The sequence below is a fragment of the Oncorhynchus kisutch genome, linkage group LG30 (genome assembly GCF_002021735.2).
Source record: "Oncorhynchus kisutch isolate 150728-3 linkage group LG30, Okis_V2, whole genome shotgun sequence".
NCBI classification, from domain to species: Eukaryota; Metazoa; Chordata; class Actinopteri; order Salmoniformes; family Salmonidae; genus Oncorhynchus; species Oncorhynchus kisutch.
Genome location: NC_034203.2, coordinates 8,186,940 through 8,213,178, shown reverse-complemented (window position 1 = coordinate 8,213,178; position 26,239 = coordinate 8,186,940).

The window sequence follows — 26,239 nt, the reverse complement described above, 5'->3', positions numbered from 1 at the left end:
AAAAACTCTAAAAAAACAGTTTTTGCTTTGTCATTATGAGGTATTGTGTGTAGATTGATGAGGGGGAAAAATGATTTAATCCATTTTAAAATAATGCTGTAATGTAACAAAATGTGGATAAAGTCAAGGGGTCTGAATACTTTCCAAATGCACTGTATATTCTGTTGGATCTATTTGAGTTCTCTTTGACCTCTTCAGATATTTGGCAAGATAATGGCTGGAACAGAGTGAAGGGAATTGCATCAAACACATATAAACCATGAGTTTGATACCATTCCACTTATTCAACTCCAGCCATTACCACAAGCCCATCCTCCCCAATTAAGGTGCCACCAACCTCCTGTGTTGGATGATGTGTAATTTGAGTCATTGAAATGTGCAATATATCTATATATATATATATATATATATATATATATATATATATATATATATATATATATAAACATGCAATTAGAAGAATCCGGGAGTCCAACACCTTTTTAGAGGTGGGGTGCCCGGGGCAGAAACTTGTGTACTTTTGCACACGTCTTAAGCACGCTCCCTGTAGCCCGTACCCAGGACACGCAGAGCAGCAAAAGGTGATAAATGGTGCACACGGAGACAGTGAGATTGACAACTAAGGTTGAGGGTCCTCTTCTACATAAAGCATACCAGCTGTGCAAACATTACAACATCAAGTCCTCCCCAGCACTTTTTGCTATGGGGAGGGTTGTGTAGTTTTTTATAGGGCACAGGGGAGGGTAGTGCGTTTTTTTCCCCTCTTCTTCTCGTCTTTGTATCGTGACTATATTACTACATTTTGACAGTCTGATGTGACAAGTCTCCAGATGGCGAAAGACAAGGGGACAGGGCCATATGACCACATTCTCCATGGGTCCCCTAGTGAGAACGATGACTTTATGCTTCCTGTCAGTGGCGCCAGATTGCTCGAGAACATCCTGTCAAAATAAGGCCGATATTTCCTCAAATAGACTTCTTACTTCGACAATAGAGTCGCATCGCATTTAACAATACGTATTAAATACATATTAACTTCTCTCAAAAAGCAGTTACTGGCCTTGGCAACTGCTAGTACAGATTGGAGTTGACAGAACATGAATTTGCGGTGTATCCTTTTTCTATTTCGAAGTGGTTAGAGGTCTTAGAGGGATGACATCTGTTAAAAGTATTAAGTAGACAATATAGAAACAGGGAAGCTAGCAAAGGGAACCAAAACAACTGCAGGAACTGACACAGCAACAATGTTCACACTCAAGGCACAAAGTCGATGCCAAAAACAGTGCATCATCGAATTACAGATAGCGACAATTCAAAATTCCTCACGCACCTACAACCTAACGTTCCAATAAAGCCTAAATATTTGTCATTTAACTTTTAAAATATTTTACATTTTATATGTGGCATAAACACAACAATTCACAATGCTTTAATCTGATTAGGCTACTTCAAAAGTCTCCTGTAGGCATGCACACGTTTGTCCAAAATATAATTCCAACGTCCTCAAAATGGTTTGACATTAAAACTTCTTCAGGATTGGTGGGTCCCCTGCAGAACGGTTGAGCTAACGTAGGCTAATGCAATTAGCATGAGGTTGTAAGTAACAACAACATTTCCCAGGACATAGACATATCTTATATTGGCAGAAAGCTTAAATTATTGTTAATATAGCTGCACTGTTCAATTTACAGGACATATTACAGTGAAATAAAATCATGCAATTGTTTGAGGAGAGTGCACAGTTTTGAACATGAGAAGCTATAAATAAACAAATTAGGCACATTTGGGCAGTCTTGATACGTCATTTTGATCAGAAATGCAATGCTTCATTGGATCAGTCTAACACTTTGCACATACACTGCTGCCATCTATTGGCCAAAATCTGAATTATGGCCTTTCTCTTGCATTTCAAACATGAGTTAGGACTCACCACTTTATTTTAAGAATGTGAAATGTCAGAATAATAGTAGGGAGAAAGATTTATTTCAGCTTTTATTTCTTTCACCACATTCCCAGTGGGTCAGAAGTTTACATACACTCCATTAGTATTTGGTAGCATTGCCTTTAAATTGTTTAAATTGGGTCAAACATTTCAGGTAGCCTTCCACAAGCTTCCCACAATAAGTTGGGTGAATTTTGGCCCATTCCTCCTAACAGAGCTGGTGTAACTGAGTCAGGTTTGTAGGCCTCCTTGCTCACACACACTTTTTCAGTTCTCCCCACACATTATCTGTAGGGTTGAGGTCAGGGCTTTGTGATGGCCACTCCAATACTTTGACTTTGTAAACATGTACATTGAAATGTCAATTAATCTATGATGTACTTTTTGCTTTTACAAAGAAGAATGGAGCTTTCCTTTCTAGCTTGCTTGCAGGAAGGTGTTACCTAAGGACATTTGAATGTCTAAAGAAGAAGACAATGCTAAGCGCCAAAAGCACACTCCTGAAGTGATGCTGCTAGGACCATGAACTGATGGTCTGAAGATTGTCTACATTGACTACAGTGCAGGCTGTCCAGTTTTGAACACTTCTGATCCAGAATCAGATGTGTCCAAGAGAGAATGATGTAGGGGAGCTTAGTGACTCTTCTTACCAACTGTAGGCAAGCATTTGCTATGTGTTGTCTTATGTATTCAGCATTTTCTGTGTTGGTCTTGCCAACCACCACTGTCACACCTCTGAGAAGCAGCAGTAACATCATGTAGGTCTGATATCTGATTGGAGGTTAACTTTACAGGAGTACTATTGGTCAACAACTCTAAACAACTCAGGTGCTTATAAAAGGGTCTATGATTTATTATTTGTTCCTGACCTGATGTGGTGAGATACTCTTTCCTTCTATCTCTCTCCACCCCATGAACTTTTGGGCTATGGGGTCTCTCTCTCTCTCCCTCTCTCTCTCTCTCTCTCTCTCTCTCTCTGTCTCTCCCTCTTTCTCTCTCTCTCTCTCTCTCCTTAAAATAGTGACTTGTAATGCGTGTTAATGCTTTGTAACTTAAGTTGATGCCTTATGTGAATCCATTTTTACAAACTAATTAAATACACTTGTATTTAGAATTCTATTATCAAACATTTCTTCATTGCCTATTACTGTAACTCAGCCATAGTCTCTTGCATATTTCTGTTTATCCTATGGAGTCAGATAAAGATAATTCATTTAATAGGCTAATTGCTTAGTCTTATTACGAGTCGCATGTGAGGTATTTATAATATCATACATGGTAAAAATTATGGCCACTACATATGGCATGAAAGCCTACATTAAAAGTGGCTGCATTGTACACAAAACAATGGATTTATTCAGTATTAGTGACTCATACAGTAAGTTGAACACGTTTCCACAGTACAACATTATTCATACCACCAAGGAGAGAAACTCCTGAATGACAGAATGACGATACATCTGTTTTTTGTAATGAGGAGGGTACCATCTGGTGCTGGTGGGTCTGGGATGGAGATGACAGACAGGAATGACCTTGGTGTGACCTGTGTCAGATGACAGGATAGCTCATATGGACATGCCCCCAGGCAGATCAAGCCACAGACAGGCACCAAGGTGAGCTGCCCACATGCACACTTTGACTGACAGGAGTTGGGAAATCAGCCATCAACACACACACACACACACACACACACACACACACACACACACACACACACACACACACCCACACACACACACACACACACACACACACACACACACACACACACACACTAGAGTAAGCAGAGATGCAGTGTGTCTTCTCAGCTTTCATCATTGATTTTTAGGAAGGGAAATCTGTCAGCACAGACAGCCCCACAGTCTCATCTTTTTAAGAATTGATGGTTAATGCCACACTTGTCAATTTGTTAGGGTAGCTTTACACATGCCACACTTTTGAATACAACAAAGAAAACACAAATAAGGAGAGACTTGAGATACACTCAGAGGTACATAATTGTGGTTTAGATTATTTGAAAAGTCTTCTGACTGGAAATAATCTAAATAATTGAAAACAAATGTGGAGATCGCATTCCCGGTAGAAACGCTTTCCATTTGCCAAATTGTCCCAGACAGTCATCCTCACACTGACACAATGTACACAACAACCTACAGCAGTTCCATGCTGGCAAACGGCCCCAATTATTCTCTCAATAACATCCTGTGTCGCTTGTGGCTCTCGTTAAAAAGTGGCTGCACGGTGATATCCGGAAGAAAATCTGTGACCGACCGTAGCTGACATTAGCTGTCACAACCATCTATGACAGCTCATATCATTATTATGACAGGGCTATGTACCATGAGCCTTTTCAAGTAGTGTTAACAGATCACTGTCTCTCAGAGTTGGCAGCATTGCTATGCAGTGGGGTCCAGAGCAGACATTTCAGTGACCTGAAATGGGGGGCTGCCAAACAGACATTTCAGTGACCTTAGTGAGGGGGACTGCCAAGCTGAGGCACTGGCAGATCTCTCCATGCCATGAGTTGACTCCGCCCAGTGACAGATAGCCTTTTTAACAGGCCCATAAGCTTGGGCACTAGACAGTTACCCCAACTTTAAGGAGAATAAAGTGTGCACTGTGGCCAAGGACAGAACATGGTTTCAACCCGGAATCTTTCGTAGTTGTACATCTTTCGTAGTTGTACATCATTAGTAGTTGTACATCTTTAGTAGTTTTACATCATTAGTAGTTGTACATCTTTAGTAGTTGTACATCTTTCGTAGTTGTACATCGTTAATAGTTGTGCATCATTAGTACTTGCACATATTTAGTAGTTGTACATCATTAGTAGTTGCACATCATTAGTAGTTTTACATGTTGTGTATGATATTGGCGTGAAAGAGGTTGTCTCACATTGCAATGCTTATAATGGCATTATGATAGTTTTAACCTTGAACTTCACATTAGGCTTGTCATTAAAAGGAAAGGGGGAAACCTAGTCAGTTGTACAAGTGAATGCATTCAACTGAAATGTGTTTTCCACATTTAACCCAACCACTCTGAGTCAGCTGACATAATCGACATCCACGGCTCCCAGGGAACAGTCTTGCTCAGGGGCAGAATTACCTATTTTTACCTTGTCAGCTGAGGGGATTCGATCCAGCAACCTTTCGGTTACTGGCCCAATGCTCTAACCACCTGTCATCGTGTCAATACCTTCATAATTTAGACTACCGTTAAAAAGTTTGGGGTCACTTATAAATGTCCTTGTTTTTGAAAGAAAAGCACATTTTTTGTCCGTTAAAATAAAATGATAAAAAAATACAGTGTAAACATTGTTAATGTTGTAAATGACTATTGTAGCTGGAAACGGCAGATTTTTTTAATGGAATATCTACGTAGGTGTACAGAGGACCATTATCAGCAACCATCACACCTGTGTTCTAATGGCATGTTGTGTTAGCTAATACAAGTTTACCATTTTAAAAGGCTAATTGATCATTAGAAATGTCACACCCTGATCTGTTTCACATGTCTTTGTGATTGTCTCCACCCCCCTCCAGGTGTCGCTCATCTTCCCCATTATTCCCTGTGTATTTATACCTGTGTTCTCTGTTCGTCTGTTGCCAGTTTGTTTTGTTTCGTCAAGCCTACCAGTGTTTTCCCCTCTGCTCCTGTCTCTTGATTGTTCCTGTTTGCTTGTTTTCTTGTTTTCCTGTTTCATTGCCCATTCTGCATGCCCTGACCCTGAGCCTGTCTACCGTCCTGTAGTTTTGCCCCACCTACCTGGATTCCTGAGCCCTTCCTGCCCTTCACCCGTCTTTTGCCTGCCCCTGTCGGATTAATAAACTGTTGTTACTCCGACGTCATCTGCATCTGGGTTTTACCTTAAAACCTGACAGTACGAACTGGCCATGACTGACCCAGCAGACTCGGACCAGCTGCGCAACGCCTTCTCCTCCTAAGGAGCCACCATTGTTAGGCACGAGGAATTGGCTGGGGGGCAGCCTACTACACCCTACTCCTCTGTAACTCGGCAGTTAGCAACGCCGCCTCACTGGTCACTCCGGCTTCCCGGGAGCCCCGCTTACCTCCCCTGGAACATTTCAATGGAGAGCCGGGCACCTGTCGGGCGTTTCTAGCCCAGTGTGCCCTCATTTTTGAGCTTCAACCTTCCTCCTTCTCCTCGGACCGCTCTAAACTAATGTGCCTTATCACGCTGATGTACGGGAGGGCACTCGCCTGGGCTACAGCGGTATGGGAGCAACAGCCGGCCATATGCGGCAGGCTGGAGGAATTTGTGGGTGAGGTAAAGAAGGTGTTTGAAGCTTCAGTCTCCGGGAGAGGCTGCCAGGAAGCTACTCCAGCTGCGGCAGGACTCCCACAGTGTGGCAGACTATGCGGTTGATTTCCGCACATTGGCAGCGGACAGTGCCTGGACCAGAAAGCGCTGTTCGACATGTTCCTACTCAGTCACGGGGGAGGTCAAGGTCGAGCTTGCAGCCCGGGAATTACCCATGGATCTCGATTCCCTCATTTCCTTGACCATAAGGATAGATGGGCGACTACGGGAACAATGAAGGGAGAAGAGATTTGATTTCGCTCGCCTGTCCAAGGATTCCACCTCGCCTCCGAGGCATTCTGGAAGCCCCCGATGGACCCATTGCCGAGAGAATCCGAGGCTACCCGAGGTTCCCCGAGAGTCACCGTTCCCCAAGACGTTCGAGTCACCGTTTCCCAAGCCTATGCAACTAGGCAGAGCTGGGGTGTCGCCAGCGGAATGGCGAAAGACCTGGCTCACCGGTAGGAGCGAGTACTCTGATGGGCCATATGGAGAACTTTTCTGCACCTCCTACTCGCACCCCGTATCATGCCATTCTACTGTGGGGAAACCAGTCGAAATCTCTCCGGGTCCTCATTCACTCTGGGGCCAATGAGAGCTTTTTGGACGCTACCCTGGCTTCTGAGCTGGATATCCCCATGCAGGCCCTCTCCATTCCCATAGACGTTAGAGCACTGGACAGGCATTCTATAGGCCGGGTCACCCACACTACCACTACCATCAACCCATGTGTGCCATGTAACCACAGCGAGGCCATCCAGTTCCTGCTCATTAAGTCTCCTCAGGTTCCCGTGGTATTGGGATTCTCCTGGCTCCAGCGACATGATCCCCTCATTAACTGGTCTACTGGTGCCATTATAGGCTGGAGCCTGTTCTGCCACACCCATTGCCTGAAGTCAGCACAACCTGCCCCGGGGGGCTCGAAAGTTGCCCCGGCCCTCTCCTCCATTCCTGCGTAGAACCAGGACATCCGGAAGGAGTTCAGTAAGGCCACTTTGCGTTCGCCGCACTGACCATATGACTGCAGGATTGACCTTCTTTCTGGCACTACTCCGCTCCGGGGATGACTGTACACTCTGTCGGGACCAGAGACCAAGGTGATGGAGACCTACTGTACATTGGGGACTCCCTAGCTGCGGGCTTCATCAGTCCTTTGTCCTCTCCAGCCGGCACAGGATTCTTCTTTGTTGAGAAGAAGGACAAGACCCTGCGCCCGTGCATCGATTACTCAATGACTTAACCTGTTCCGCTTGCAGAACCTCTCGCCAACAGCCAATGAAATTGCAGGGCGCCAAATACAAATCAACAGAAATCTCATAAATCAAATTTCTCAAACATACAAATATTAGGTACCATTTTAAAGATAAAATTCTCATTAACCCCACCACAGTGTCCGATTTCAAATAAGCTTTACAGTGAAAGCACCACAAACGATTATGTTAGGTCACCACCAACTCACAGAAAAACATAGCCATTTTTCCAGACAACGAGAGGAGTCACAAAAAGTACAAATAGAGATAAAATTAATCACTAACCTTTGATGATCTTCATCAGATGACACTCATAGGACTTCATGTTGCACAATACATGTATGTTTTGTTTGATAAAGTTCATATATTTATATAAAAAAATCTCAGTATACTTTGGCGCGTTACGTTCACTAGTTCCAAAAACATCCGGTGATATTGCAGAGAGCCACATCATTTTACAGAAATACTCATTATAAATGTTGAGGAAAATACAATTGTTAGACATGGAAATATAGATATACCTCTCCTTAATGCAACCGCTGTGTCAGATTTCAAAAAAACTTTACGGAAAAAGCAAACCATGCAATAGTCTGAGAACGGCGCTAAGAATTTGTTTTTTTTACCCGCCATGTTGGAGTCAACAGAAATCAGAAATAACATTATAAATATTCCCTTACCTTTGATGATCTTCATCAGAATGCACTCCCAGGAATCCTAGTTCCGAAATAAATGTTTGATTTGTTCTATAATGTCCATTATTTACGTCCAATTAGCTACTTTTGTTAGGGCGTTTAGTACACAAATCCAAACGCTCGTGCAGGTCCAGCCGAACGTCGGACGAAAACTTCAAAAAGTTATATTACAGGTCGTAGAAACATTTCAAACTAAGTATAGAATCAATGTTTTTGAATGTTTTAGGATGTTTTTATCATAACTCTTCAATAACGTTCCAACCGGAGAATTCCATTGTCTGTAGAAAAGCCATGGAATGCAGGTCGCTATCATGTGAAATGCGCATGACCAGGACCTGGCTCTCTGCCAGACCACTGACAAAGAGCTCTCATCCGGCCCCACATCACAGTGGAAGCCTCATTCATGTTTCTAAAAACGGTTGACATCTAGTGGAAACCTTAGGAAGTGCAACATAACCAATACCCCACTGTGTATTCAATTGGGGCTGGGTTGAAAATCGACCAACCTCAGATTTCCCACTTCCTGTTTGGATTTCTTCTCAGGTTTTTGCCTGCCATATGAGTTCTGTTATACTCACAGACATCATTTAAACAGTTTTAGAAACTTCAGAGTGTTTTCTATCCGAAACTAATAATAATATGCATATATTCGCAACTGGGACTGAGGAGCAGGCCGTTTACTTTGGGCACCTTTCATCCAAGCTACTCAATACTGCCCTTGCAGCCATAAGAAGCTAAAGAAGCAATAAAACAGGCCTTCTTTAGACTAGTTGAGTATCTGGAGCATCAGCGTTTGTGGGTTCGATTACAGGCTCAAAATGGCCAGAAACAAAGACCTTTCTTCTGAAACTCGTCAGTCTATTCTTTTTTTTTAGAAATGAAGGCTATTGATCAATACCTGGAGGGGGTCTTAAGGAGGGCCGACCGGGCTCTCATCCAGGTACGACGACAGAGGCGGACAAACATCTGGGCAGACGGTATTATTTACAACATTAACTATGTCTACACTGTATTTCTTACCAATTTGATGTTATTTTAATGGCCTAAAAAAAAGAAGACATTTATAAGTGACTCCAAACTTTTGAACGGTAGTGTATATTCTGAGGTGTCATTGAGAATACGAGGCTTGCTCTCCTTCATTATCAATCATCCACCAATCATTCATTAAAAATCTTGTCAACGATGACGCCCACATAAAATGCTTGGCTTGCAGTTTTGCAGGTGTCATTTGAAATGGCATTTTCAATCACATACCTAAGATGAAAATGTAGATTCTTTGTTTAAATAAAGTCCTTGGTGGAATGTATAACTGGGGTTGTATCGACGCTCTGCTTAACTGAAGACGGTGACACCGAGCAATTGACTAATGAAGGGCATATGTGCGCAATGGCCTTGAATGTTAGTGTAACTGATGGCTGCATCAATCACTGGAATGTCATTATTCAAAAGACATCACAGAACTTTATCGAAAGTGGGTCAAAGGAGAACTTTGTGACATTGTGTTTGATGCATGATGGTGGATGGTGGATTCTGGTTTCGGGCAAGGCGTTTAACCATGGAGGAATGTAAACTGAAGTTTTGCTAAAACATTTAGTCGACGAACAAGCAGAATTGCCAACAGGGAGATACGTTACCTCAGGCTCTACATAGTTAACATATAATCTTCAATTGTGGGGAAATAACTCATAAGGACATGTTTATATGTATGAACGGAGGTGGCAGCTTTTTATGTCTTTGTGAAATGGCGGAACAGATGGTCGTAAAAAACACAGGTCTGTGTGGCGGTCTCTCATGTGTGCGTGTGTGCTGTCAGAACTACTGTGTGATTCTGCCCGAGTATGCAGAGCATGTAGTTATCACCGAGGCAGAGTGTGTTCTTGTGTGCCTAGGTGGGCACAGTGCTGCTGGTACTGTTCATCCGTAGAGCACACACATTTTCTGTTTATGTTCAAATGAGTTAGTATTTTGCATTACAAATAAGTATTGAACAGGTAAAACACAATTATTCAGGAGCTTTAGATCTGACCGTGTATTTTGAAGGTTTGCCATGGCCATTTATTGCATTGCCATCATTAAATGACACCGTGTACCTTCCAGATTTTGACATTTCAGAAACCGTGATGACGGTGAGTAAAGTGTTTATGAATGGAAACAATTATACAAACTAAACAAAGGAAATCATTTAAACGTGTTGCAATACAGTGCATTAAAGTGACTAGGCATATCAGCCATTGTAAAGTGGCTTTGTGCTCTATAGCTGCCCTCGCAGCAGCAACACAAGAAGAACAAAAAGTATCTAGGCTGCTTAGTCACTTTAAAGATTAGTAATATTAAAAAAACATGGCTATGAGCACAAAAAAAGACGATGAGAAAAGCTGATGAAGATGTCTGCATTTAATACATGGCTAGTAAATTAGCCAACCCCCATGGTGTCTTTATATTCCTATGCTGAGCCCACAAAGATGTTCAATAGGGAGGATATTGCCCAGCGTTGCCAAGGAGTTAACCTGAAATCCGTCTTGCAGAGAAAAAAAAACTGCCTCAGATGGTAAGATTCATTATATCTAAATGAGACCTTGAAACCAATGCACATTCAACAAACAAAAAGCGAGGCTATTTAATGTAATATTTTCAGTCGATGAAGAACAGGACGTAATGAAAGAGCTGGAAGGGCATTATGCTCAGTTCAAGATGAATGTCAGACACATAATTCCACTAGAATGTTTCCTTGTATGAACTAATATGCATTAGTATTTTTGTGCCACAAGCTTTTCAGACTGTGAGGTTGTTCAGTTCAGGTTTTGGTTGGTGCTGTCCTTGGCCCTGATATGAACCAATGAGTCTCTGTCCGTGGTCCTGAAAGGTTAACTTTTGTTAGTTCTGAATGGACAGCGCTTTGCCTTTCCACAGTCTTCCCAGAGCCATAAACCCCAAATTCTCTAATGTGCGTCTGAAAGCTTTTATGCCTGGTGTCATATAATGGTGTTGTGGCCTGGTGTCACATTATAGTTAATTATTCAAGCAAAGCACTGCAATTCCAGAAACTTTGGCCCGTCTCTTTTTCCTGTTGAATAACAACATTTTGTGTAATCTAGAAATAATATTTTGAATAGGGTTCATGCATGAAGAAAGTTAATTGTGTGGAGATCAAATGTCAAATTGCAAATGCCCAGGATGCACTTGTGTATTACTGTGCAACACCAATACACAATGTAAGCCTGCTGATCATGAATGGCCATTTTGACAATAAAAAAAGGAGCTGTTTGAGGCAATGCTCACCAATAACAGCATGATGATTTGTCATTATAGGTTATTGCACACTCAAAATTATAAAGCAATCATGAGATCTCAAAACTGAACATAGGGTGTAACAAAGCACCCAGTGTTGGCAAGAACCCAGTTAAAGCCGTAACACCAAACACACATTAATGACGACACTTTGACATCAATCACAATAACTGTGCAATTTCTCCAACCCATATAATCCCAGTCACATGCAAGCATAACTTATCACTGGTTATCATACAGGAGCAACACGCTCAATACAAATCATCCACACACAGTCCATCCTGTGATACATTGTGTACGGATTCCTCGTCATCTAACATTTTGATCTCAAAACTCTTTTGATATATTGTGCTATGCATCAGGAAAACAGTGAGGCACACATAGGATGAAAAGGATCCGAACTAGGTGAATTTGATTTTCAAATAGGGGTGGCTTAGTTCCTTCGATAGCAATATTGAGGGCATTATGTGCATCGCCATCTGTCTGTTTCTCCTTACTTTCATTACGACTTCAGAGCTCTTTGTTACTCTTTCATTACACGTGTATTCCTCCCGCGTTATCTCTGCCATGTTTATGGTTGGCAGTAAGCCAGATCAGAGATGGGATTTTACTGTCAATGAATGCAGTGCAGTTTTTTATGTAATCTTCCCAGGCTATAGCTGGCTGCACAATAAAGCTCCAATAATTACTATATGAATCTATTTGCATGTCAAAAAAAGTTCAATCACATCTCAGAGCCAAATAGAGAATAAAAGCTGTTGCCAACCCTAGCTCAAGGGGAGATTTATATATACTGTAGAGCACCTACTTATTCCAAGATTTTTTGTTATTTTTCCTATTTTCTACATTGTAGAATAATAGTGAAGACATCCAAACAATGAAATGACACATATGGAATCATGTAGTAACCAAATAGGCGTTAAACAAATCAAAATATATTTTATATTTGAGATTCTTCACATAGCCACCCTTTGCCTTGATGACAGCTTGGCACACTCTTTGCATTCTCTCAACCAGCATCACCTGGAATGCTTTTCCAACAGTCTTGAAGGAGTTCCCACAAATGCTGAACACTTGTTGGCTGCTTTTCCTTCACTCTGTGGTCCAAGTCATCCCAAACCATCTCAATTGGGTTGAGGTCGGATGATTGTGGAGGCCAGGTCATCTGATGAAGCACTCCATCACTCTCCTTCTTGGTCAAAGTCTGGAGGTGTGTTGGGTCATTGTCCTGTTGAAAAACAGGACAATGAATGAGTATGCGTATGTATCCTGTATATATACAGTTGAAGTTGGAAGTTTACATACACCTCAGACAAATACATTTAAACTCAGTTTTTCACAATTCCTGACATTTAATCCTAGTAAAAATTCCCTGTCTTAGGTCAGTTAGGATCACCACTTTATTTTAAGATTGTGAAATGTCAGAATAATAGTAGAGAGAATTATTTCTTTCAGCTTTCATTTCTTTCACCACATTCCCAGTGGGTCTGTCACCCCCTGACCTTAGAGAGCCTTTAAATGTCTCTATTTGGTTTGGTCAGGGTGTGATTTGGGGTGGGCATTCTATGTTTTGTTATCTATGATTTTGTATTTCTATGTTTTGGCCGGGTATGGTTCTCAATCAGGGAAAGCTGTCTATCGTTGTCTCTGATTGGGAACCATACTTAGGTAGCCCTTTTTCCCTCCTTTCTTTGTGGGAAGTTGACTTTGTTTGTTTGTAGTGTTTATTGTAGTGTTTATTGTTTCTGTCAGCGTCATCTTAAATAAAGGATATGTATGCTCACAACGCTGCACCTTGGTCCTCCTCCTTCAATAGCCGTGACAGGGTCAGAAGATTACATACACCCCATTAGTATTTGGTAGAATTGCTTTTATTTTTTTTTACTTGGGTCAAACATTTCGGATAGCTTCCCACAATATGTTGGGTGAATTATGGCCCATTCCTCCTGACAGGGCTGGTGTAACTGAGTCAGGTTTGTAGGCCTCCTTGCTCGCACATGCTTTTTCAGTTCTGCCCATTTTCTATAGGATTGAGGTCAGGGCTTTGTGATGGCCACTCCAATACCTTGACATTGCTGTCCTTAAGCCATTCTACCACAACTTTGGAAGTATGCTTGATGTCATTGTCCATTTGGAAGACCCATTTGCGAACAAGCTTTAACTTGAACTTTAATTGATGTCTTGAGATGTTGCTTCAATATATCCACATAATTTTCCTTCGTCATTATGCCATCTATTTTGTGAAGTGCACCAGTCCCTTCTGCAGCAAAGCACCCCCACAACATGATGCTGCCACCCCCGTGCTTCACAGTTGGGATGGTGTTCTTTGGCTTGCAAGCCTCCCCCTTTTTCCTTCAAACATAACGATGGTCATTATGGTCAAACAGTTCTATTTTTGTTTCATCATACCAGAGGACATTTCTCCAAAAAGTACGATCTTTGTCCCCATGTGCAGTTGCAAACCGTAGTCTGGCTTTTTTTATGGCGGTTTTGGAGCAGTGGCTTCTTCCTTGCTGAGCTGCCTTTCAGGTTATGTCGATATAGGACTTGTTTTAGTGTGGATATAGATACTGTTTTACCTGTTTCCTCCAGCATCTTCACAAGGTCCTCTGCTGTTGTTCTGGGATTGATTTGCACCTTTCACACCAAAGTACGTTCATCTCTAGGAGACAGAGCACGTCTCCTTCCTGAGCAGTATGACGGCTGCGTGGTCCCATTGTGTTTATACTTGCATACTATTGTTTGTACAGATGAACATGGTACCTTCAGGCATTTGAAAATTGCTCCCAATGATGAACCAGACTTGTGGAGGTCTACAAAGGTCTTGGCTGATTTATTTTGATTTTCCCATGATGTCAAGCAAAGAGGCACTGAGTTTGAAGGTGGGCCTTGAAATACATCCACAGGTACACCTCCTATTGACTCAAATTATGTCAATTAGCCTATCAGAAGCTTCTAAAGCCATGACATTTTCTGGAATTTTCCAAGCTGTTTAAAGGCACAATCAACTTAGTGTATTTAAACTTCTGACCTACTGGAATTGTGATACAGTGAATTATAACTGAAATGATCTGTCTGTAAAACAATTGTTGGAAAAATTACTTTTGTCATGCACAAAGTAGATGTCCTAACCAACTTGCCAAAACTATAGTTTGTTAACAAGACATTTGTGTAGTGGTTCAAAAACAAGTTTTAATGACTCCAATATATATACTTACACTACATGACCAAAAGTATGTGGTCACCTGCTCATCGAACATCTCATTCCAAAATGATGGGCATTCATATGGAGTTGATCCCCCCCCTTTGTTGCTATAACAGCCTCCACTCTTCTGGGAAGGCCTTCCACTATATGATGGAACATTGCTGCGGGGACTGGCTTCCATTCAGCCACAAGAGCAATAGTGAGGTTGGGCACTGATGTTGGGCGATTAGGCCAGGCTCACAGTCGGCGTTCCAATTCATCCCAAAGGTGTTCGATGGGGTTGAGGTCTCTGCGGGCTAGTCAAGTTCTTCCACACCGATCTCAACAAACCATTTCTGTATGGCCCTCGCTTTGTGCACAACGGCATTGTTATGTTGAAATAGGAAAGGGACCTTCCCCATACTGTTGCCACAAAGTTGTAGCATTAAGATTTCCCTTCACTGGAACTAAGGGGCCTAGACCAAACCATGAAAAAATGACCCAGACTATTATTCCTCCTCCACCAAACATTACAGTTAGCACTGTGCATTTGGGCAGGTAGCATTCTCCTGGCATCCGCCAAACCAAGGTATGTTCGTCGGCCTGCCAGATGGTGAAACTTAATTAATCACCCCAGAGAGCGAGCTTACACTGCTCCATTTTTACTCGCTCAGCGCTTCAGCACTCGGCCGTCCCGTTCTGTGAGCTTGTGTGGCCTACCACTTAGCGACTGAGCTGTTGTTGCTCCTAGACGTTTCCACTTCACAATAACAGCACTTACAGTTGGTCGGGGCAGCTCTAGCAGGGCAGAAATTTGGCGAACTGACTTGTTGGAAAGGTGGCATCCTATGATGGTGTCACATTGAATGTTAATGAGCTCTTCAGTAAGGTCATGCTACCACCAATGTTTGTCTATGGAAATTGCATGGCTGTGTGCTCAATTTTATACACATGTCAGCAACAAGTATGTCTGAAATAGCCAAATCCACTCATTTGAAGGGGTGTCCACATAATCTTGTATATAGTGCAGGTCTGGACAATGGCTGGCCCCGGGGCCATATGATGCCGTGACCTTATTCAATACGGCCCGCGGAATCATGTTCAGATCACATAAAGAATTTGTGATAGTAAAGTTTTGAAAAATGTATTTGTTGTGTTTACATGCAGCCCACGGTTAACATTTTTTATAGGCAATGTGGAATGCCTCATACTAGAAGCTTTTGGGGTATTGAAAATAAGTCCCGAGAGCATGGCACAACTCTTGATCAGGTTAGCACCGTTACATTTCCAATGGTGGACAAGATGCAAATGGACCTAATTGATGGAAGTAAATGTATTACTACCCTGCAACTTTTACCCAATTTCCTGAATAATGTATCAATTGAAAGAGCTCTAAGATGCACGGGAAACCTAACGATCACATCTTGGGTCGATCAATCTTCAGATCGGACTAGGGCGCTGACCTCTTCGGAAACTGCGGAAGCCACTGCAGAAATCCAGCTGTCATCTCCTCCAGGCTCTTATTGTTATCTGCCGTTTTTAATGGCTTGCCGGATTTTTATTGATTGTGATTCAGGCTGCTGTTGAGTGGCTATTAAGAACTTCTTTAATGGCTCCCCATTTTAGTGTGTACAAAAACATGTCTTCAATTTGGCTTAGTGAAGCGTGGAAGCTTGCGCCTTCCTCTGGTGTTCATCACATGATCTCATTTGTACGGCACATTTGGAATGCAGATGAAGTTTGAGGACGGATATCGTGACTCTTTGGCTTTGTGGTAAGGAGAATGGGTGAATGGTTATCTATTATTTTGGGATGATATGCAGACTGCCGAGAGACATAGAAGACTGGAATTTCCTGATTTAGCTACACATACTGTACAGTACGTATAAATATAGAACACCTTTGCATTTGTGAAATATTCCATAAGGAATGTTTGTTTGTCTCCCTTGATTTTGTACTTTTGGTCTGAAAGGTGAAAATAAGACTGGCTGCTGGATATTACTAATATTGAGAGGATCCCCCACTCCCCACCTTCTATTTAGAGGCTCTCTATCTATCACACCAGGTGAGCTGGGGGGCCATCCTACCTTGGCCCAAGTATTCCCTGCACAGCGTCAGTTCTTAAACCTTCTCACCTCTCAGATGTCCCTGAGTGGGATCAATGATCACACACACACACTGGCTGATCTGTCCTCAGAGCTTCTCCCTGTTCTCCCGTCAGGCCCTCCTCCGAGTAGAATTGAAACCACAAACTCACTATGAAATGGGATACGCTAGCCGAGAATGACCATCTGCATTAACTGCAATGTCCTTCAAACATTCTTTCATATTTTTGGATTCAAGATATTTCAGGCATTATGGGATCTAGCCACCCCATTACAGAACATTACGGAAAGAAACTCAGGGCCAGTGTTACTTCAAAGCACTATTTGATTTACAGATGTACAATCTTAATTTGATCACCATGTTTTAGGATAACGTTTGTGCAATGCAGGAAAGTATCCACTTGCTGTGTATTTGAGGTTTAAAAAGGCTTCTGAAGTTTGTAATTTTCACTTGGAAATTTCAGACCTCATTCCCCCCCCCCCCCCCCCCCCCCGCCCCCCAAAAATGTTCATTAAATATAATCCACATAATAATTAACAATTCCTGTTGGATTATTTACCTGCTGCAGCAAACTGGCTCAAATTAAGATTTTATATCTGTACAATATCTGACTTGTATGAGTTTTTCAAGTCTGTATGAAATAAATTGATAAGTTGATTCGAAAAAGCTGTAGGTGTAACTTTGAAGTTGACCCTGTCTGTCCTTCCTCTTGTATATCTTCATTTGTAGTCATTTTGGCAACAACATGATTTGATTATGAAATAAATAACACCCTTGAACAGTTCATTTGTAATCAGGCAGTATCTGACTACATCCCTTCAAAACCACAATGTCTCATCATGGTCTAACCTGAGATAGAACTGATCATAGTTCTGTAGAGCACATCTAATTCTAATGAAATGTTGGAGCCACTTCCAAACCCAGATTCACTAACTGGCAACCCAACTGACACTTCGGGTGGCTAAAGAGAATAAATATCACTCTTTTAATATTTCAGCCAGGGTTTTTAAATCAGTGTCCTAACCCCTGTCAGTAGAGGATGGTGATTCCCCGTTACATTTCCACAAGAACTGTGTCCGATGTAGCCAGTCCTCTCAGCGGGACTCTAAATCTGGTCAGTATTAAAAATACATTAGTTATGATAATTTGCACGACGAGCCAATACCCAATGAGCCTAGCGGGGTGGCTGACATTAAGCCCGGAAACTGTAATTTTCAAAAGATAAATACATCAAATGCTTTCTTTCTCTGTGCCATGAGTGGGTGGATGCTTGACATCCATAATGTACTTACAAGGTCGCTGCTTATTGCAGAAGTTGGAAAGAAAGAGCAGCATGGACTAGCGGTGGTACCTGGACTAGTGTTTGAAGCTCTCATGATAAAGCCATCCGTTTTAAATCAATTGGAGTAAGTCAGCCCCAATTAGTGTCCCGAAGCAACTTCCCATTACATAATTTCTTAGCTGAAATATAGTGGGTATCAAAAGGTTATGATGAAATCCAAAAAGTAGAACTATGTGGTAATAACTAACATCACGTTACCAAAAACATGCATGCAGGATTTGGAAAACTAAATGTGACAGAGTTGCTTGACATCGGTATAAAACAAAGGCATGCAGGCTAGTCTAGTGGTAGTGCTGCCACCCCTGGGCCCTATGAGCCCCTTGGAGGCAGCGATTCGGTCCCCCTTTCCGCCCCACACTTTCTGTTTCCCTCTAATCTACAGGGAGCTCCAAAAGTATTGGGACAGTGACACATTTTCTGTTGTTTTGGGCTCTGTACTTCAGCACTTTGGTACAATAACTATGAGGCTAAAGTGCAAACGGACAGCTTTAATTTGAGGTTATTTTCATTGCAGCACTTTATGTACATCGTCCCTCCTATTATAGGCGACCAAAATTATTGGGACAAATTCACCTATGTGTGTATTTAAGTAGTCAAAGGTTTAGTATTTGGTCCCATACAACTGGCACGCAATGATTACATCAAGCTTGTGACTCTACGACCTGGTTGGATGCATTTGCTGTTTGTTTTGGTTGCGTTTCAGATGATTTTATGCCCGGTAGAAATGAATAGTAAATTAAGTCATGTGGAATTTTGGAGTTACTTTCATTGTAAATAAGAATAGAATATGTTTCTAAACACTTCTACATGAATGTGGATGCTACCAGGATTACAGATGGTCCTGAATTCATCTTGAATAATGATGAGTGAGAAAGTTATAGATGCACAAATATCATATACCCCCCCCCCCCCCCTCTCTAATTTTTTTTTACCTCCCCTGTTATTGTAATGGTGAGAGGTTAGCAATCCTTGGAGGCACAGAATAATCTGAAACACACCAAAACAAACATAAAATGCATCCAGCAAGTTTGTCAAGTCACAAAGTTGATGTAATCATTGTGTGCCAGGAATATGGGACCAAATACTAAACTTTTGACCACTTTGATACACATAAATCAAATCAAATCACATTTTATTGGTCACATACACGTTGTGAAAATGCTTTTGTTTCATGCTCCAACAGTGCAGTAATATCTAACAAGTAATATCTAGTAATTTCACAACATACCCAATACACACAGATTTAAGTAAACGAATGGATTTAAGAATATATAAATACATGGACAAGCAATGTCAGAGCGGCATAGACCAAGATACAGTTGGATAGAATAGAATACAGTATATACATATGCAAAATATGTAAACATTATTGAAGTGACTAGTGTTCCATTTATTCAAGTTGCCATTTCAAGTCTATGTATATAGGCAGCGGCCTCTAATGTGCTAGTGATGGTTATTTAACAGTCTGTTGGCATTGAGAAGTTGTTTTTCAGTCTCTCGGGTCCCAGCTTTGATGCACCTGTACTGACCTCGCCTTTGGACGATAGTGGGGTGAACAGGCCACGGCTCGGGTGGTTGTTGTCTTTGATGATCTTTTTGTCCTTCCTTATACTGTAAGTGAATTTGTCCCAATACTTTTGGTCCCCTAAAATGGGGCGACTATGTACAAAAAGTGCTGTAATTTCTAAGCGGTTCACCCCGATATGGATGAAAATATATCAAATGTGTCAAATGTGAAATTAGAGCTGACAGTACGCACTTGAACCTCATACTCATTGTATAATTTCAAATCAAAAGTGCTGGAGTACAGAGCCAAAACAACAACAAATGTGTCACTGTGCCAATACTTTTGTAGCTCACTGTATCTCCCCATCTCATATTCTAATCTATATCTGTCAATAAAACTTCAATACATTTGGATTTTTTTGTTGTTGTTGTTGACACATGCGTGCAGTTTACAGTGGGCATGGTGTTACACATCTGGCTGGGGAGGCTGTTACCGCTCCAGCCTCCTCTTGCCCCATCATGACTCATTATCCTGAACCGAGTGAGAGACGTTTATCTGCTCGGGGGGCCCAGTAGACGTCAAGTCAACACACAAAGTGTCTGAATAATGAATGAACGTAGCAGAGCATCCGCTACACAGCACAATCACAAACGACTATCTTACCCGGGACAGACATCCATTTAAAATGGACGCCGATGCTGGGTGTTGACAAGAAACCATACCAGTGCAGAGGTTAATGAGGACCACGGGCCCCAACACAGGTCCCAGTGTCAGGCAAAGAGGTCTGTCAATCTAATGAGCAGCGCAGAACCTAATGACCATAAGTGGAAAAACGTCATGCTCTCAGTTGGATTCTGATTCACAAAGCACACAGATGCTTGCATAAATTTAACAAGCCACTTGAGGCCAAATTGAAATGTCAATGTTTTCAATTGTTCAGTGGGTTTTTTCTGCCCAAAAAAGGAAAAGGTTTAAGCCTGACAGAAAGGATTTTGCCTTGTAGTGAGGCAAACTGAAAAAAGAGTCATGACTTTGCTGAAAATTCAAGCTAAAACTGTAGGAGCATAGTTGTCAGTAAGTTAGAAAGTCTCTGTTCTTTATGAAAACTGAAAGTAGAGAATGATGACAGCCGGCAGGTCAGACAGAATACCAACTATGGGAATACAACATGCAACAATCCCACACATCAGCTCCACATAAGACCGTGACATAGCCCATAGATGAAAATGAAACGTTCCATGTCACATTCCTTGTCACATTCTATTATACCTGACCACAATGTTAAAAAAATGGGTCCTTCAGTTTTCTATAATTTTCCACATTATACAATGCCCACGCAGACATACAGTGGTATCCCACTGTCGTACTGTTTAACTATACAAACTATATATAACTCAGAAATCAAACAATATGCCAGGAGCTATCTTTTATGGGAATTTATGTCTATCTATCAGTGTGTGCTTGAACTAACACCAATACAGTGTATTCGGGAAGTATTCAGACCCCTTGACTTTTTTCCACATGTTGTTATGTTTACAGCCTTAAATCATTTCCCCCCACATCAATCTACCCACAATGCCTCATAATGAAAAAGCAAAAACATGTTAAGAACATTTTTCAAATGTATAAAACAATTCAAAACTGAGATTTCACATTTACATAAGTATTCAGACCCTTTACTTTACTCAGTAATTTGTTGAAGGACCTTTGGCAGCAATTACAGCCTCAAGTCTTCTTGGGTACGACGCTACAAGCTTTGCACATCTGTATTTGGGGAGTTTCTTCCATTGTTCTCTGCAGATCCTCACAAGCTCTGTCAGGTTGGATGGGGAGAGTCGCTGCACAGCTATTTTCAGGTCTCTCCAGAGATGTTCGATCGGGTTCAAGTCCAGGCTCTGGCTGGGCCACTCAAGGACATTCAGAGACTTGTACCGAAGCCACTGCTGTATTGGTCTTGGCTGTGTGCTTAGGGTTGTTGTACTATTGGAAGGTGAAACTTTCCTCCAGTCTGAGGTCCTGAGTGCTCTGGAACAGGTTTTCATCAAAGATATCTCTGTACTTTGCTCCGTTCATCTTTCCCTCGATCTTAACTAGTCTCCCAGTAACTACCGCTGAATAAAATTCCAACAACATAATGTTGCCACCACCATGCTTCACAGTAGGGATGTTGCCAGGTTTCCTGCAGGCATGGCGCTTGGCATTCAGGCCAAATAGTTCAATCTTGGTTTCATCAGACCAGATAATCTTGTTTTTCATGGTCTGAGTCTTTAGGTGTCTTTTGGCAATCTCCAAGCCGGCTGTCAAGTGCCTTTTACTGAGGAGTGGCTTCCGTCTGGCCACTACCATAAAGGCCTGATTAGTGGAGTGCTGCAGAGAAGGTTCTTCCATATCCACAAAGGAACTCTGGAGCTCTGTCAGAGTGACCATCGAAACCCTCGTCTGGTCTCTTCTCTGCACCTGGGTCCAACCTCACTACGTCATAGAAGTAGCAGCAAATATGTTGAATGATACGACGGTGGTAGGACTGATCACTGACGACAGTGAGGTAGCCTATAGCGAGGAGGTCAGAGACCCAACAACCTCTGCCTTAATGTCAGCAAGACAAAGGAGCTAATCGTGGACTACAGTAAAGGAAGGGTGAGCACGCCCCCATCCACATTGATGGGGCTGTAGTGGAGCTGGTTGAACGCTTCAAGTTCCTTGGTGTCCACATCACTAAGGAATTAACATGGTCCACACACACCCACACAGTTGTGAAGAGGGCATGACAATGTCTCTTCCCCCTCAAGATGCTGAAAGGATTTGGCATGGGTCCTCAGATCCTCAAAAGTTCTACAGCTGCGCCATTAAAAGCATATTGACTGGCTGCATCACCTCTGGGTACGGCAACTGCAAGGCACCCGACCGTAAGGCGCTACAGAGGGTTGCATTAACTCTCTTGCACTTTCTCTATGCACACACGCTGGACTCTACCCACACTCAAACATACTTACACTGCCACCCAAACACACACATACACACGTCCAGACACACAAAACATGCACACATATGCATACTGACACCACGCACACACACACTTATACACACACTTTTTCATCACCACATACAGTACGCTTCTGCTACTGTCTATCCTGTTGTCTAGTCACTTTACCCCTTCTATATGTACATAGCTACCTCAATTACCTCGTACCCCTGCACATCGACTCAGTACTGGTACTCCCTGTATATAGCAGAGGTGTGGACTTGAGTGACATGACTTGGACTCGAGTCAGACTTGAGTCACAAATATGATGACTTGCAACTTGACTTTAACACTAATGACTCGTGACTTAACTTGGACTTGAGCCTTTTGACTCGACCTGACTTGATACCCTCCCCAAGCCCAAATATGAAAAATGATACTATTAAAAAAGTGTGCAGCGCATCAACTCTTCATTTAACGGATTACAGTTTGAATCGGACAGCAGCCAATCAAATTCTGTCAGCTGAGAAAACGTTGTGCGTGGCATGGCGGGTGAATTCAGATGGAGCCCTTGGAAAGATGATACCCCAAATGATTATTTTCACTTATAAAGACGACGCTGTTATCAACAAAAAAACGGGTTGCAACTTGCAAAACATGCAAGAAGAAAATGACAGACGGAGGTGCAACAATTTACAACTTTGTTCGACATTGAAGCTGCACAAAGAAAGGTAAGTCATGGCTAATACAGCCGACAACTGTACAATACAGTCAGTCAGTGCGGGAGCGTGATCATTGCACCCAAGATTAAGCTACAACTGGCTAGGCAGTTGGTAGCCTAAATCCTGCCTGATGTTACTGCTGTTCCTAAAACCATTGACATACTGTTAGCCTACTGTGTGTGTGTGTGTGTGTGTGTGTGTGTGTGTGTGTGTGTGTGTGTGTGTGTGTGTGTGTGTGTGTGTGTGTGTGTGTGTGTGTGTGTGTGTGTGTGTAGCTTAGTATCTGTTTCATCTGACCACTTTTTTATTGATCTAGTCACTGGTGCTTCCTGCTTTAATTTTTTCTTGTAAGCAGGAATCAGGAGGATAGAATTATGGTCAGATTTGCCAAATGGAGGGTGAGGGAGAGCTTTGTATGCGTCTCTGTGTGTGGAGTAAAGGTGGTCCATGTCACGCCCTGGCCTTAGTATTCTGATTGGGAACCATATTTAGGCATATTCTTTAGGTCTCTTGTGGGTGATTGTTCCTGTCTTTGTGTTTGTGGCACCAAATAGGACTGTTTCGGTTTTTTCACGTTTCTTGTTTTGTAGATTGTTGTATTTTCATCTTTATTAAAGATGTACAAAACTAACCACGCTGCATTTTGGTCCGCCTCTCTTTCACCAGAAGAAAACCGTTACAGAATCACCCACCAACCAAGGACCAAGCGGCGTGGTAAACAGAGGCAGCAGCAACAGCAGCAGCAGGAGAAGCGACAGGTGCAGCAGGAGCAACAGCAGCAGCAGCAAAGGCAGCAGCAGGAGAAGCAACAGAGGCAGCAGCAGCAGCAGCAGTGGGAGAGGCTGCACTATTTGGAGGAATGGACTTGGGAGGAGATCCTTGACGGGAAATGACCCTGGGCAGAGCCAGGGGAATATTGCCACCCCAAAGCCGAGCTGGAGGCAGCGAAAGCAGAGAGGCGGCATTATGAGGAGCTAGAGCGGCTGGAAGCCCGAGAGGCAGCCTCAAAAAATGTCTTGGGGGGGGGGGGGGGGGGGGGGGGCACAGGGAGAGTGTGGCAGTCAGGAGCCAGACCTGAGCCAACTCCCCCTGTTTACCGTAAGGAGCCATGGATGTTATCGGAGCTATCGGCGAAGCTGAGGGCTGAGTCTGAGAGGGTCGAGGAGTTATTGGACAGAATGGAGGAGAGTGAACGGATGGGAGATGAGGAGACACTCGAGGAGGTGTTAATAGAATTGGGGGAGTGTGAAGGAGAGCAGTTGATTTGGAGTAGTATGCAAGGCATTCGCCCTGAGGTGCGTGTCCCCAGCCCGGTGCCAGATCCATCAACCTGCCCGAGCTTCCCCTCAGTCCCGAGCTTCCCCTCGGTCCTGAACTTCCTCAGTCGTGAGGCACCCCTCAGTCCAGGTGGGCCCTTTGTTGGGGTTAGTAGGCCTGGGTCGGCGGCGAGGGTCGCCAATCAAGGGACGCGAAGGAGGTGGACAGAGACTATGATGGAATGGGGTCCACGTCCAGCGACAGACGCCCACCCAGACCCTCCCCTATGGATTTAGGTGGCGGACGGGAGTCCGCTCCTTTGGGGGGGTCCTGTCACGCCCTGGCCTTAGTATTCTGTGTTTTCGTTATTATTTTGGTTAGGCCAGGGTGTGACATGGGGATTTATGTGGTTTGTTTTGTCTGGGGTTGTTTGTGGTTATGGGATTGTGGTTAGAGTAGTACTCTAGGTAAGTCTATGGTTGCCTAGAGTGGTTCTCAATCAGAGGCAGGTGTTTATCGTTGTCTCTGATTGGGAACCATATTTAGGCATATTCTTTAGGTCTCTTGTGGGTGATTGTTCCTGTCTTTGTGTTTGTGGCACCAAATATGACTGTTTTGTTTTTTTCACGTTTCTTGTTTTGTAGATTGTTGTATTTTCATCTTTATTAAAGATGTACAAAACTAACCACGCTGCATTTTGGTCCGCCTCTCTTTCACCAGAAAACCGTTACAGTCCAGAGTTTTTTTCCCCTCTGGTTGCACATTTAACATGTTGATAGAAATGAGGTAAAACCGATTTAAAAAAAAGTTTCCCTGCATTAAAGTCCCAGGCTACTAGCCGCGCCACCTCTGGGTGAGCGTTTTGTTTGATTATGGCGGAATACAGCTCATTCAATGCTGTCTTAGTGCCAGCGTCAGTCTGTGGTGGTATTTAAACAGCTATGAAAAATACAGATAGTGTGGTCTACAGCTTATCATGCGATACTCTATCTCAGGCAAGCAATAGCTTGAGACTCCCTTAGATATTGTGCACCAGCTGTTATTTACAAAACTACATAGTCCGTCACCCCTAGTCTTACCAGACACCGCTGTTCTATCCTGCAGGTACAGCATACAACCAGCCAGCTGTATGTTGATAGTGTCGTCGTTCAGCCACAACTCCGTGAAGCATAAGATATTACAGATTTGAATGTCCCGTTGATAGTTTAATCTTCTGCGTAGGCCATCGATTTTATTCTGCACGTTTCCATGCAGATTGGAAGGAAGTAGGGGTTGTTTCGATCGCCTACAAATTCTCAGAAGGCAGCCACCCCTCTTGGCCCCTTTTTCTCCACCAATAACAGGGGAGGTTAGCATTTTGGGCTAGGGGGTATAATATTTGTGCATCTAACTTTCTCACTCATCGTTATTCACAATTAATTCAGGACTATCCATAATCATGGTAGCATCCATATTAATGTACAAGTGTTTAGAAACATATTCTATTCTTATTTACAATAAAAGTGACTGCAAAATTACATGTATATCACGCGTCATTACTTCACAGGAGAGCCATTTGAACAGAAACATAATGTTTTTATCAAAATGCGTTTTTTGGAAGAAATGTCTTCTGGAACATGTGAACTTTCATGTGCCTTAATAACAAACATGTATGCAATCAGTA